Here is a 14,814-nt window from a genome sequence, read left to right as displayed (position 1 = left end):
GAAACTATGCTGTGAACAGAGTAAGACAACTGGTAAAATGCTTAAATCTCTCCTGTAGCAATAGCTCTGATACTGTTAGAAGCTTCACCATGGAGCCCTGCTCATAAGCTAACACAATTTAGTGCTAGCTAACAGATAAAATGAATCAAATGTAGGCTACAGCCAGAATGTGAATTAACCTCTTTCTCTTCCACAAGCAAGGAAGTTGTTACCGATGTTATTGGAATAGAGTTTGAGCCCTGTATTTACTCTCCAGGACAACAGGGGAGCTGGTCTAAGTCTTCTGAAATCACAAATTATAGAATGGTTTGGGTTAGAAGAGTCAAGGTTCAAGGATTGTCAGGTTCCAACACCCCTGCCACAGGCAAGGATGCTGGCCATTTGATCAAGTACAAAATGTAGTACAGATGATAATAGTAACCCTCCAAGTCTAGCTTATAACTTTCTTGAGGAGAAAAGCTTTGAGTCTTAGGACAGGACAAAGCTGACTATTTTCCTTCCCTCATGTTTCCGATGTGAATAATCCTTTTTCTCTGAGCCTTATGGTAAGTTAGAAACTGCAACAGCTGTGTTAATTTATGGTCTCATAACAGTAAACAAAAGCTGTATATATGCTTAGTTCTATCAGCAGCCTCTGAAAAACAATTGTCATGAGATACTGTTGGATTGCGTTCCCACCTGTCTGGTCATTAAAGCATTACTTGCAATTGTTCTTCTGCCTCAAGGGCCATTTTATATTTTAGTCACAGGTATCTGCAGTGACTGCTGTTCTGTGTAATTTATTAACATGTTCCATGAAGGGCTAAGCCTCATGTTAAGCACAGTAAGCTATCTTCAACTAGGCCTGGTGAAAGGAGATCCCTACCCTACAAGGCAGTCAGAATGATGTTATGGGTAGGCTGAGGTGCAGAGGTCCTAGTTCAGATTATTCTCTTCCTCTCTATATCTGGCTTTAAACTTAGGATCATTGCTCCCCAGTGCAGGGCTATCACTGCGGAGGTACAAATGTCTCTCCTTTGCTGCTGTGTGCTCCATAAGGGACCATGGGGAAGTTGAATCCAGTGCAGAGCTGTACAACTTATTAGGAAATAAACTTCTGTATCTTCAATACAGCAGTGTTCAGTGCAGATCTCTGGTAGTTCTTCCGTAAGTTCATGAACCAGATGCGGGTTTTTGGTTTTCATCGCCAAGTTGTGAATAGTTTTATTGTTAATTTAATAGTTTTATTGTATTTCTGGCACGCAGAAAGCATAGCTGCTGAACTTGAGATTCCTGTATAAAATGTCCTGTAAGAGCGCTTTGAGGAAGTTGTGACAATCTCTGATGTATGCTATGTCTGTTAAATAGAGAAAGATCAACTTTGCAAGATACTCTGAAACTTTCTGTCTAAGAGCATACGAACTGAGCTAAGGTTGATTATATCTACAGGGAGTACTTTAATTATGTTGTTTTCTAATAGGTGTGGAAAAATTTCAGACAACTGGATAGCTTAAAATATTTTTAAATGACCAAGCAAAAAACTGTGTGATATCAGCACATTTGACTCAGAAACTTGATGTCATTGCAAGCAAGAACTTTGCAGAGTTTAAAAATGTTACAATAGCAGTACATAGATAGTATCATTTATCTGTCAGCTGACTTCTTAAAAATAAATAAATAAAAGCGCTTCCATCTGATGCAGGAAAAAGAAACTTCCTTATCAGATTCTTGTATAATTTGCTTGCTGTTGTATATCTGACACCTTTTCCTGAGGCGAGATGAGTTTGTGAATGTGAGGGAACGCTGGCTGATACTGAATTAAAAAGAAGAAATCTTCAAGGCTAATTTTGCTGGCATTTCTTTTTGGTTGGTTTTTTTTTTTTTTCCTTTCTCCTTTAGGTATGTAAAGACTTCTGTCCTTGAATGTCCTCTGTTTCTGGTAGCTAAAGAGACCCTGCCCTCACAGTGTTACTTTGGTTATTGTTCTTTTCCATTGCAGCTCCTTTGTAGACCTCATTTGCAAAAGAGATGAGGGCATGGACAGATGAAGAATCTGAGGATAAGCAGTGAAGTACAGAGGATGCTGTGTTTATTAAATATCAGTTCCTCAGAGTATACTGTCATCCTCGTTTAGCAGAAGAATGTAAGAGGGGTTCAATATTCAATATGTGTTCTTATACCTTATTAGCTGCTACATTAGTGAATGATAGAAATACTTATGTCAAGATCTTGTGTTTTCTTCTTTAGGGAAGGAGGGAAGTCTTCATTCTGTGTACTGACAGAGGATAAGGTAGAGGTTTGCTGTGTTCATAGTAAGAATGACAGGAGGAACAGAATCACCTAGCAAGCAGGAAGAGGCTATTGCAAAAACCGTGCACTGGATGAAGGAGGTGTTTTGAAAGAGATGTGTTTTAGTTAACACATGTTCTTTCATCAAGAAACTGCCTGTCAGGTTTAATTTGAAATGAATTTAATTGTTAGTCTGACAGCTTGATGTTCTGGGAAATGCAATAAGGATATTGGTACTAAAATTATTTTCAGCTCTATTCTCTAGCCATTGTTGGACTTAATGAGAAAAGAAGAGCTAAAACATGCATGTTTTTAGGAACTAGTTGTTATAAATTATGCTTGTGTAGAAGAAATGTACAATTTTGCGCTCTTTTAATCAAATACTTTAAAAGCTGTTTCATAATCTTTACTAACACAGGCATATAAAGATACTGCTAATTCTGGTGACTTTTTAGTATGTTTATTCCTAAGGTTTTGGTCCAGTTGATATTTTCTTTCCCTCTGTGGTGTATCTGGGACAGCGAGCAATCTGAATTCCCTGAACTATCAATATTTAGAACTAAAGCATTAATTTGCATTTTTGGTCATAAGAGATTTCATTTGAATCACTTGAACTTTAAAGAACTAATTGCAGTTGGATTTAAAAGGACAGCAAGGTCATTTTCTCTGATCAAAGCAAAGGCTGCAAAGAACTGTTTGGCAACTGGTACAGTTAAAATTGGAACCAATTGTCTGAATGATCAAAGTTGTATTGTTACTATTTCACACTAGCCCAGTTCAGCAGTACCTTTCAGGCAGTCATAGCACGCACTTAGTTCTGTCCAAAAAGAAAAGAAGCTTGCCAAACACTGCTATGAGACTAGCTTTGTAATTAGAAATACAATGCTTTCTGGGAAAGGTAAGACTTCTGCATTAAGCACTGTCTTTATAGACAGCTGCTTTTACTTTTGCCACCACTTTTTCATCTTTGCTTTGTTCCAGCACTATAGATTTTCTGAAGAAGTGTTATACTCTTATCAACTGTTGCCTTGTGATAGTGGGCAAAACTGTACAACAGTACCAGAAAGATTTCTAGCAAAACTTTAAAGTTGTCATATTTAAAGTAGGCATTTCTTTCTTCTTGAATAATTATTTTTTCCTCTTCACAATCTGCCAACAGAGTGGTACTAGTTATTGGCAGCAGAGAAACATGCCGTTTCCTGAAGATCCATTTTGATTCTACAGCAAGAATTAAATAAGTAGAAGATCCTGGCTGCAGAAATACACAGCGAGTAGTGTCTCTAAGCAGTAATTTATCAGTACTGTTTAATAAGGAGAAGAATTAAAGGTCCTGAGGGGATGAGTATCTTTCTAGGACAGAAGTGAGATTCAGGGTATGTGGAAGAAGAGATTGTAATTGTCTGAAAAGATAATGGGAAGGCAGAGGTGTGCATGTATAAGAGACCTGAACTGCACTAGGTAAGACAGAGAATGAAGTAAGAGGCCTGCTGAGATTTATATGGAATTAGATAGAAAGAAGGAACTGAAGGAGGATTTAAAGCAGAGTGGCAGAACAGTTCAAACCTGAAGAACAGAAAGGAGCAGAGAAAGGCATGTTTGCTTGTGATTGTGTTGTTGCTTTGTGGCCAGGAATAAGATACAAAATACTAGCAGTGCCCTTATCTCATACACTTGCTGAGAGAAGAGCAAAGAATGACAGCTTATTGCTACTATCACTTTCCCTTCTGGTGAATTTAAGAATGCTCATCATTGTGACGGTGTCGTGTGATCAAATGTTTTTTCCAGTTTTCTTCTTACTTGGAGAAAACTTGGAGAAAATTCATTTCATACAAACGTACCATCTAAAGACCTGTACTCAACCTTCCAGCCCTGTGAAAGGTAAACTGTAGCAAATTATAAATACAAGCCAGAGTCTGGATCATGTAGTAATTCAGGTTCAAGAAGTCCTCAAGATCTCTAGAATAGCCTCAGAGCAGAGTCAACTGTACTGACCAGAATACTCAGGCCTTTATCTTGGTCTTGAAATCCTCCAAAGATGGAGGCCACAGAATTGGTTGTCCTCTAGGTAAAAATATTTCTCCTAATAGCTAGTGTCAACCGTCCTTGTTCCAGTTTATGTTTATTTTCTCTTATCTTGCCACCATGTACCATTCTTTAGAGCCTGACTTCATCTGAGATGTCAGAAGACAGCCTCCTTTGTGAGTAGTGGCAGGCTCTTGGCCCAAAGCCGTCTTTCCTGCAGTCTGAACAAAACCAGTTAGCTCGTGCCTTTTCTCACAGGTTGAGTGGTCTGGCACCCTGATCATCTAGGTGGTTCCACTAAGTTCACTCCACTGTATTGATGTCCTGTGTGGGAGGCACAGAACTGGATGCCATATTCCAGATGTGATCCAGTCAGCCCTCAGCAGAGGAAGATAATTTCCCACACAGTCTGCACATCCTTGTGTACTGCTAGGGAACTCTACTGGTTCACGTTCAGTTTGCTTTTCACCAGGACTCTGGGAGGAAAAATATAGGATATTAGCTATAAAACTTTGATTTCTTCTTCATTAAGTACAACCTGCATTTCATCACTTGGTGTGCTCTGTTTTAGGTTTCTCTCCAGTTTAGCTTCAGGTGTCTTTTCCTCTCTTACAAATCCCAGACTTTTTTTTTGTTTGTGTTTTGTTTTGTTTTCATCTGTTCCTGCCTGACCTGTCAAGTTCATATTTTCTGCACTTAGACCTCTTGGGATTTGTCTCTGTAAGGGTATATAGTAGAGACATCACAGAGAAGCAGTGATAATAAAGCGTGACTGATGTATTATGTTGTTTTGGGAGGATATTGCAGTCTGTTGAAGATGTAGGAAGTCCCATTTAGCCCATGAAGTTTTGAGGACTCCTGTACAGGGTGAACTGTATTTGCTGTGCCTTAGTGCGTGCCTAGTAGATACATGCAAGCACAGATGCTTTCAAAGAGTAATTTACAAGCACAGATGAAATATCTCATTGGTTGCTCACTTAGCACTGGGAAATTTAGATGAGTTTTTGAGCTCCTCACCTTTTTTTGGGCTTGAAATATTCAGACTTGTCACACGCCTGAAAATTCTTCCTAGTCTTGCCTTGTCTGTGTCCTTTGTCCATCATGGGACAGATGTTATCAGCTGTCACCTTCAGGACCCCTCACGTGTTTTTGCCTCCTCAAAACACTGAAGGGAAAATTCTTGACAAAGGAGCATTAGCTGAGGCTCTCTTCTAAGCAGGGCTACATCTTTTTTTTTTTTTTTTTTTTTTTTTTTTTTTTTAAATCATCTTCTCCTGTGAGAAGGATTCTACCTACAAGAGGGCAGGTAGCCTTTTTGCTGTGTAGGAAGTCGAGCCCTGGTGGGAACTGTCTCAGTTCTTCTGTCAGTCATGCATGAATATTTCAGGAAGCATCAGGATGAATTTTTTAAAACTAAGAGGTAATATGCTCTGACTTCTGTACAGCTAGAGGTGTTCCAGTGAGTAATTTCATGTGAATCCCACTGTGTGACTGTTGTGCACTTCAAGGTCCTTACCTTTTTATCTTTTGCTTTCCATTACTTGATGAATTCCAAGAACCATGTGTTTGCAGAAAACAATCCTCAGCTGAATTTGTACTGATTTTGAAATATTTGGGAAAAAAAACAGAGGTAGTTTATAATGTGTGAGTTGTTTTGTTTTAAATTAAATTTGGAGTGTAGATAACATTGAGAATGTAAGATTATCATCTCTCTGTTGCAACTAAACAGTTGGGCGGCTTAGAGAACATTTCCTGCAATGGTTAAGGGATTCATCTCACTGACAAAGGCATCATCTTGGAAGATGTTCTCAAAGAGAAAGTTGGGTGCACTGAGTGACCTTATTGTGCTGAGCAGCAATGTGGAAATACGTGGCCAGGGAGTCTGGGTTTTATACGTGAAGATTGAACCAAGAGGAATGAGGCTGGTCCCTGAATAGCATTTTGATTCTTCAGAGTTGATAACTGATCTTTTAGTATTGATAAACAGCCTAGTTCTGAGAAACGAGGAAATAAATGATCTCTTAAGGCTGACCTGTGTGTGTAGTATTCTTGCCAACTTCTCCTCTGAATCCCAGTAGGAAGCAGTTTACACTTTTAAAATATTAGTGGACAGAGGGACTGTGATTTACAGGCTTCGTTACTGTCACTTAAGATTGTATAATGCCTTCCAGTGACATTTGTGTAGGTGAGCTTTCCATACAGCTGTTAACATGATCAAAATGATTCTTGATTGAAACAACTAATAATTTTAGATTCTATGAGGAAAATACAATAGTTGATCTTGTTGTACAGCCTGTCATTTGACCTTCTTAGGGTCTGCAGACATATCTCAAGACTGATACGGAGTTTGAATGTTGTGGTGCTGTTTTTTGTTGTGGTTTTATTTTTTTAAATTCCTTATTGGTTTAACTTTTCAATTCTTGCTACGCTCTTTCCCCACTGGAAAAGAATATCCTTCACAAGTACATACTGGCAGGACAGTCAGTCCCAGGCTGAACCTTACCTGATGATCAGGCTAGTGTTGGTCAATCTGTGAAACTTAACAGAGGCAGTGGGAAACTTAACATAGGCAGTTCTGTCTAAACATTGGGAGGTATTTCTTTGTTGTTGAGGTGACATAGCAGTGGCACAGGTTTCCCAAGAGCAGCTGTGAAGTCTCCTCTTTTTAGATCTTCAAAAGCTGCCTAGATACAATCCTGGACAAGCAGCTCTGAGTTGTCCCTGCTTGAGCAGCAGTTTGGACTAGATGGCCTCTAGAGGTCCTTTCCAACTTCATTCCGTCTGTAATTCTGTAATTGATTCCTCTGTAGTTACAACTCTGTAATTTTGTTTTTATTCTTTCAGCATTGTTTGCCTCTCAGATTTGGTGGCTCTTCTAGCTCTCAAAAATAGGCAGAATCATTGAAGACAGTTTTACTTTATGAACTGTGTAAATAGTATGTATGCTTATATCATTTTAAAGGGATAATATAATCCAAGAGAGCAGTTTTAAAGCAATCCAAAGTGTGGTAGACTTTAGTAAGAGTGATCTGAGAAGAAGCACTTTTCCTCTTTGTTGTTGTCTGGGAGGAGACACCTAAGCAGCAACCTGTTGGTTAGGGTGGCCCTGCAGAGTTGCGTAGCCTTTTCAGGGTGAAACCTTGTGTATGCATCCTCAGAATGTCCCTAATTAGGCTACTGGGACCATTGGAAGCCACTTGTTGATTATCTCCACAACCATGCTGGTCTGAATTGTCTGATTTAATTTCTGATCAACAGGAGTGCCGGTGTAAATGGGTGTGTTCACAAAATAGATGTGTGTGCAGTGACGTGCTCCTAAAAGCAAGTAAAATGTAGTGATCTTCCAAGTGAAGCTGCAGATTGCCATGGGCATTTGAACCTCCAGAGATGTTCTGCCCTGAGCAATGAACCGTGCAACTCTGTAGTGATGGGTCTGTTATCTGTAACTTGCTATCTATTGGCATAGCTGGCAGAGCCACAGCTGACAGTGAGGCAAGGCACTAGGGAAGATGGGAGAAGGGGTGAGGTCGCGTGAACACTAGAGTATGAGTTGGCCTCTGCTTTTGTTGTCCATTCTGTGCTTAAGGTTGTGATCTCTTGGGCTTTCGAGTCCATATTTTGCGCAGTGGTGCATTTCCTTATCGCAGCCAAATTATTCATAGAAAAGTAATGTTTAGCAGTAGCAAAACAGCTTACATGGACTAGAAACAAAACCAAGGTCAAGTACATAGTTGTGGACAATCTGCTCTTTTGCTTTGCTGTCATTAATCTGCACGTTCTTGCACAACTTCTGTTCATGTTATTCTCAAGGGTTATGTGCTTCTCTGATAGTGGTTATTCAGGCTAAGTTGCACATTCTACTGAAAATTCAGAAGTGGTTTCTTGGGGGCAAGTACCCTACTTGATTGAGATCCTTCACAGTTTTCAGAGGTAGTGTTTCTACTTAAATTAAGTGAAATTGTGAATACCTAATCCATTTGGAAACTATGGCAGGTTGTAGTAATGCAGTAAACCCAGATTCCAAGTCCAAGTTTAGAAACTGCTTTTGAAACTGCCACACTGTGTGTGCACTGAGATACTGAATAGGTAAGTATTCACTAAATATTCCAGGATACTTAAATACTGCTAATTTACAGCTTTACATTGCTACATTAGTATATTGATCTTGTACAAAACCCAACCTACCTGAAATAGTTGAGTCTTGTCATCATGAAGTGAAGTCTTCCAGAAGTTCTCAGTATGCATGTTGGCTGAAAGATAAGAAATAGTCACACCTGCCAGCCTGGTGCAAGTTCTTAATTGATTTGTTCCTCAAGATTACCATACCTAAAAGAAATGGTATTAACAGGTGGTCAAATTGCTTGATATGTCAAATGTTAATGAAATAGCATTAAGTGAAATCAATACGAGAGTCTTTGAGCATTGATCAGTTGCTGAGAAGGTTATCAGAGCTGCTTGCTCTCGTATATGAGATATTACCTTGCAGAAGGATCTGAACTTGTGTCCAGGTGTATTTTCCAAATGACTGAGGCTAAAGGTAGATTGAACTTCCTGCTTTCGTGTTCCTGGCAGAAATAGCATCAAATATGTATTTGTTCCCTTGTATATTGGCGAATACGGCACTGGATTTTAATGTGCTGTGTGTAGCTGGCTATGAGGCACTGGTTGGCTTCCCTTCTGTCACTTGCTAACGGACAGGGTTGTTGGAATGAACTTCCTTTCTGATATTGTCCTCTGCTATCCTTGTAAGAGATCTCTGCGACCTATCTGGAGGTAAGGCAGTTTAATTATTACCTGTGGGATGCCAGTCCTCACTTCTTACGTTTAGGATTTCCAGTCTATTGTTGCAGAGCTCACCAATCCTGTTATTTTGCTTCAGTGATCCTGTTGCAATCAGTTGTGCTCTGCAACAGCAGCCTGTTAACTGGCTTCCCAGTTGTTTCCTAACAGAGGCACATATGAGCCTGCAGGTTTCAGGTGTTGTAACAAGATCTGCTTTCTGTGAATATTTCTTCCTGCCTTGTCACTTACGTTGTAACAGGCACTTATCCTTCTGCCACTTCCTAAAAAATTGTTTTTGATACTTTTTCAGCACTGCTCCAAAGAATACAACTTTCCCACCTGTCTCACCACTTTTTTTTTTCTTCCTTTTATTCCTTTCCCTTTTCCCCAGTTTGCTTCTCTCTTCTTGCCTCTACAGTTGCCTATTCTGTACTAATACCCACTGCTTTATAAATAAACAATATGAGCTATCTGGTCTTTGGGAAGAATGGGCTTGGCTCTTTTTATTTCTACCCACAAACAGTGAGCACTTTTCTGAGCTGTGGATTGTGCTTGTATCCCCTTAGTGTTGCACTGTTCAATGCTGTTCTTTGCAGCTGAGTTTCATCAGTAAAGGAAGAAAAAAAAAAAAAAAAGCAAAACAACTTTCTTTTCTTGCTTAAAGCTCTTTTATAGTTTTTTACTTCCCTTGATGTGTTACAGTAATGAATGAGAATCACTGCTGTAAGATTTGTGGATATTTCTTTCTTTGCAACTGGGAGTATCTAGACGAGATCTCTCTGATAGACAAAAACAAAATTAAGCTTCAGTTTGCAGCTGGCCATTATGTAGCAGCAATAGCACTGCTGTCATCTAGGTGCCTAGGGTATGTCTCAATGGACTCCTTCTCTATGAAGACTTTAAATAGATACGACAGGAGCCCAATACCCTCCTGTCAATTTTAATGTCATAGCAGCAAGAATTCAGAGCAAGTATGCACAAGAGAGGTCTGTCATCTCTTTTGAATGTGTGGGTTAATAATAGGAATGCCACATTGGTTAATAGAAAATTTTGCCATAAATACTGACACTGAATATTAGAAAGCGATTTGGTCTTTTGTTAAATTAAGGATTTTCTCTTTACACCTGGTCTTTTTGCTTTTTTTTTTGTGATGGTAAAGTCACAATGAATGTGTGGGTATTTGACATGAAGTGTGCAAACTTGTTTGCAGGTTGAAAGCAGTTTATAAAATGTAATCTCAGGAAAGAGCGCTAAAGGATTATAAGTGGATAAAAGACAAGCCATAAAGCTATCAGCTATTACTGTGGCGGCTTTTCTTCTTCGCTCTTATTTTCGGTTCATAAACATAGCTATCATATTTTGACTAAAACCTGTAGTAATACATGTTACTGGTTTTTTGGTTTTGTTTTTTGAAGATTGACATTGGTATATGGCATTATAAATTACCAACCCAGAATTTAGAGCGTTAATGGGAGGTGAGACCTTCCTCAGGTGTATGTATTTCCCTCCATTTGATTTCTACTGTGTGTTTCTCTCTTAGTGTTCACATTCTTTCATACTCTGCTTTCCTGATGCAGGCAAGTTAACCATTTGAATACTTTCATGGTGTTCTTTGACTTAGCCGTCTCAGGGCAGTACATCTATCATTTTGTCCCTGAGTTTTTGATTAAGAAGAAGAAAGCTAAGATCCAAAATTGTCCAGTTCCTCTAAAGTACTTTAAGACTTCTCTTTTCCAAGGTTTTCATCTGCTTCTATAATGATCCGAATTCAGAAGCGTTCAGCTGAATCGGGCAGTGCCTCATCTTACACTCCATCCTGCAGCTAAATTTGGTTGCTAGAAATTCCAAATTTCTGTTTTTCTTTTTCTGTTTACACATGAAGTGATTATGCTGTGAGTCAGAGGTGTTTTTTTTTTTTCATGAATGTACCAGGCTTGGATCAATGTTATTTAAAGTCATCACTCTTTTGAAAATAAAGAGTATTTGATAATTTACTTGCTATTGTGCATAGTTAATGTGTTAACATTCAAAACAAGCAAAATGTACTATTTTTGGGAGCTAGCCCTTGGGATCTAGACTAACAGAGGCAGTTGGAGATGAAGGTGATGGAGAAGACCTTCTACCAAAATACCATTAAAAATGTCCTGTGGTTCCTGCTTCTGCAGATGTTGAGCTCCTCTAAGCACTTGCTTTTGTAATGAAAACTAAATAGAGATGTTTCATATGAAATTCTTAAAATAGAGCCAGCATTACTATACAGTTGTTATAACTTTAAATCACAATAACCTGAAGAGTCTGAGTGGGGGAAAGGATGTAAGAAAATGTAACAGAGCTAAGAGGTAACAAGTATATTTTTGCAGTAGAAGTATGTAAATTTAGAAAATATTTCTTCGGAATGTGAAAACTGAAAAGAATAAACTGTCGGTCATGACACATGAAAAGTCCTGCACTATAGTATTTACAAAGGGGTACACGTGGTTGCCTGGATAGTAGAAGGTGCACTTACTCTGATAATCACTATTTTGGCTTTTTAATTATTTGGAAATCTCATTCTGGTGTCATACACTTTCATTAATTTTCACAGTGATGTCCTGGGACTCCATTACTCTGTTGACCTGTACGGAGTAAAAATGGCATTCTGATTCAGGAGAGACCTCTGCCTTTGGTTATTGATGGATTTCTATTAAAAGCTATCTCCTGTCTCATTAGTAAACTATAAAATGTCTACATGTCCAATTAGATACAGTATAATAGAAGTGACCCTTTGAAGTCTACAGAAATGTCAAGAGATCTTCTGAATTTTTTTTTGCAAATTTAAGCTATATTGATGCTTAGGTAGGTGCAATTTATTTTTTAAATAAGTACTTAGGTCAACTGTCCCTGATTTCAAAGGTGAAGAAGCTAATAACTTATTTAGTCAGGTCCCATTATTATATTGTCACTTTTTAGACTATGCAGACAGTAGCCAGAGGTACTCTACCACTAGGCTGGTGTTTTGGATAAGCTGTGTTCTTGGCTGTGGACACCCTTCAGCTACAGTTGCAGAAACACAACTGCAGACAGTGCTCTGGCCAGAACTGTGCTGCCAGGTAGTGGATAAGGTAGGAGTCATTTTTACAGTGTTTTTATTTCTCCTGTCCTCTGCGTGAAAAACTGTTTGTTCGAGCAGCATAAAATACTATTACAAACTACTAGTATAAAGTACCAACATTATTGCTGTTGTTTAATAAGTGTAAATTCACCTGAGACTGTGGATGCTTGTTTTGTTTTCTTTCCTCAAACTGATCTATTTGTTCTGTAAAAAGCAGGCTGAAGAAGCAGAGCTGTGTATGCATCACAAACAGAAGAAGATGTGATCTAACTATGTTATAATGGCTGTTTAATAATGTATGTAGAAACCAATGGAGCCAAGTGTTTGCTATCTTACACCTTCTGTAATACTTGTTTGGAGAATTGAACTGGCTTAGCTATTTTAGTTGAAGCAATTAAATGCCATTCAAACGTGTGGAGCACCAGGGTGTGACAGACCTAAGAGACTAAACTAGAAAAAGAGCATTCATTTTTGTTAGATTAACAGAAAAATTGCTGGTAGTACTGACATTTGGGAGATTTTAGTTGCTTTATGGTTTGTACATCCCATTTAAATGAATGAGTACTAGTACAGAACTATATTCAGATTAAACAGCACGTTGACCTGTTTGCACTGTCACAGATTTTATTATCACTTAAAAAGTGAAACATCTATTTTGTGCTGAGTGGAAGTTTACCATCTAAGAACTACTCTTGAAATCAGACTGCAGTGCTTTAAATCCCATTGCTATTGATTTCTTCGGGGTCATTTCCTGTGTCTTTCCTCAGTATGAAGTTCTAGTCTTGTTGACATTAGTAGAACGTTTGCAGTTTATTTTAGTAATATCGAATGTTGACCTTCTGGATTAAACCCTTAAGATAAACACAGAAGGAAGAAACAATCTGTTCTGTGTTCAGGTGACTGGATGTTTCTAGATGAAAAATGAAGATTCTGCCTTACCAACTACTGCAGCTCAGAGCAGGCATAGTAATGGTAGTAGAGGAGCAAGGCGATTGCTTCCTGGCAGGTCAGTGGAGGTCGCTTGATCTGGAGATATTCAATTTCTCAAAGTTCACTTACACAGAGATATGCTCTTGTCTGAATCAGAGGGCTGGAGCACCTCTCCTATGAGGAAAGGTTGAGGGAACTAGGATTGTTTAGCTTGGAGAAGGCTCCAGGGAGACCTCCCTGTGGCCTTTCAGTACTTGAAGGGAGTGTATAAACAGGAGGGGGGAATGACTGTTTACAAGGGTGGATAGTGATAGGACAAGGGGGAATGATTTTAAACTGAGACAGGGAAGTTAAGGTTAGTTTTTAGGAAGTTTTCTACACAGAGGGTGGTGACACACTGGAACAGGTTGCCCAAGGAGGCTGTGGATGCCCCATCCCTGGAGGCATTCAAGGCCAGGCTGGATGTGGCTCTGGGCAGCCTGGTCTGGTGGTTGGCAACCCTGCACATAGCAGGGGGTTGAAACTCATGATCATTGTGGTCCTTTTCAATCCAGGCCATTCTATGATTTCTTTCTAGAGAACTTTGTTCCTTGTCTTTTGTCGTACTAAAGCTTTCACTGTGCTAAGTGAATAGGGTGTTGGGTTGGTTTTGGTTTTCGCTTGTTTTACTGTTAGATGTACGCTATTATGATGAAAGCATGTTTGAATTCAGATTTCTGATGCTCCTTTATGAGCTTTAAATGCAAGATCAGGTTTGTTTGTTTGTTTTTGCCTTCTATGGCTGAACTAAGAGAAATTTCAGATTCTGAGATCTGCTAGTTTCTTATTCTTATGGCGAGATGTATTCCTCTAGAATTTTCACTTGCCTCTGGAGTGCAAACAGAACTGTGTAAACAACTTCGGAAGGATTTGAACTAAAGTGAGATCCTGGCCAATACAGGCAGCTCACACAGGCTTCAGCATGGAATCTAATACTGTAAGAGCGTATTTGTAACCTTGCAAAATGCCCTTGGTTATGCTGGGAGCTTTTCCAGATAAGGAAATGCACAGAAAATTTGTCATGATTTTCTGCTGCGTGGGGATTTTCATCTGTGTTTGCTTTGGAGAGCTTCACGCAACAGTGGGGTACAACTGCAGAATGTGAGGTGTAAAGCGGTGTTAAGACAGCTTCTTGTAATAGTGCCATGGATGTGGAAGAGGATGTGTTTATACAAATGGAGACACGTGTGTGTATCTGTTGTGTAGTTTGGATTAATAAGAAATGGTATTGCAATTGTTGAAACAGGAAAGTGAAACATGAATGTCTACTGAAGTGGTTAATGGCCTGAGATATAGGAAGACAAGAGTCAGGTATAGATTTCAGTAGCAATAGCTGAGACATTCTAAGGCACCACTGTGTGTCTGAGACAAACAGAGATTCACCAGAGAGATTTTAGCCTTCTTATTAGCTTCTAATCTCTACATCTCCTTCATTGCACTGACATCATGTATTCCTAATACAGTGTCACAGTGTTTCTATTTCTAATTCCACTCCATCTTTCATGCGTTGGGAGGAGGAGGAGAAGCTGCAGCAGTGCCACAGGTTGATAATGTGTCCCAGAATCTGAGGCAATGCAGTGCAGGCCCATGCTCATCATATTCTTAGTGTGGAAGCATGTTACTGTCATGGGAACATACAGTGAAGCGCACTTCAGCATTTGGCTATTGCAGAAGACTTGATC

General features: G+C 39.1%; 1 protein-coding gene and 1 long non-coding RNA gene across 2 annotated transcripts in view; one reads left to right on the top strand and one right to left on the bottom strand.

The window, feature by feature from the left end:
* LOC125690297 (uncharacterized) overlaps positions 1–14,814 on the bottom strand; it is a 28,256-nt gene that overhangs the window by 1,844 nt on the left and 11,598 nt on the right. Inside the window, exon 2 of the long non-coding RNA XR_007375592.1 lies at positions 8,476–8,540. This is a non-coding gene — a long non-coding RNA (uncharacterized LOC125690297). The remainder of the gene's footprint in view (positions 1–8,475; positions 8,541–14,814) is intronic.
* Positions 1–14,814, top strand: part of LOC125690296 (death associated protein) — a 39,899-nt gene that overhangs the window by 14,459 nt on the left and 10,626 nt on the right. The window lies entirely within an intron of this gene.

Source organism: Lagopus muta, chromosome 3, assembly GCF_023343835.1.
Source record: "Lagopus muta isolate bLagMut1 chromosome 3, bLagMut1 primary, whole genome shotgun sequence".
Taxonomy (NCBI): domain Eukaryota; kingdom Metazoa; phylum Chordata; class Aves; order Galliformes; family Phasianidae; genus Lagopus; species Lagopus muta.
The sequence above is the reverse complement of the archived record's forward strand: the minus strand, read 5'-3'. Positions and strand labels throughout refer to the sequence as shown.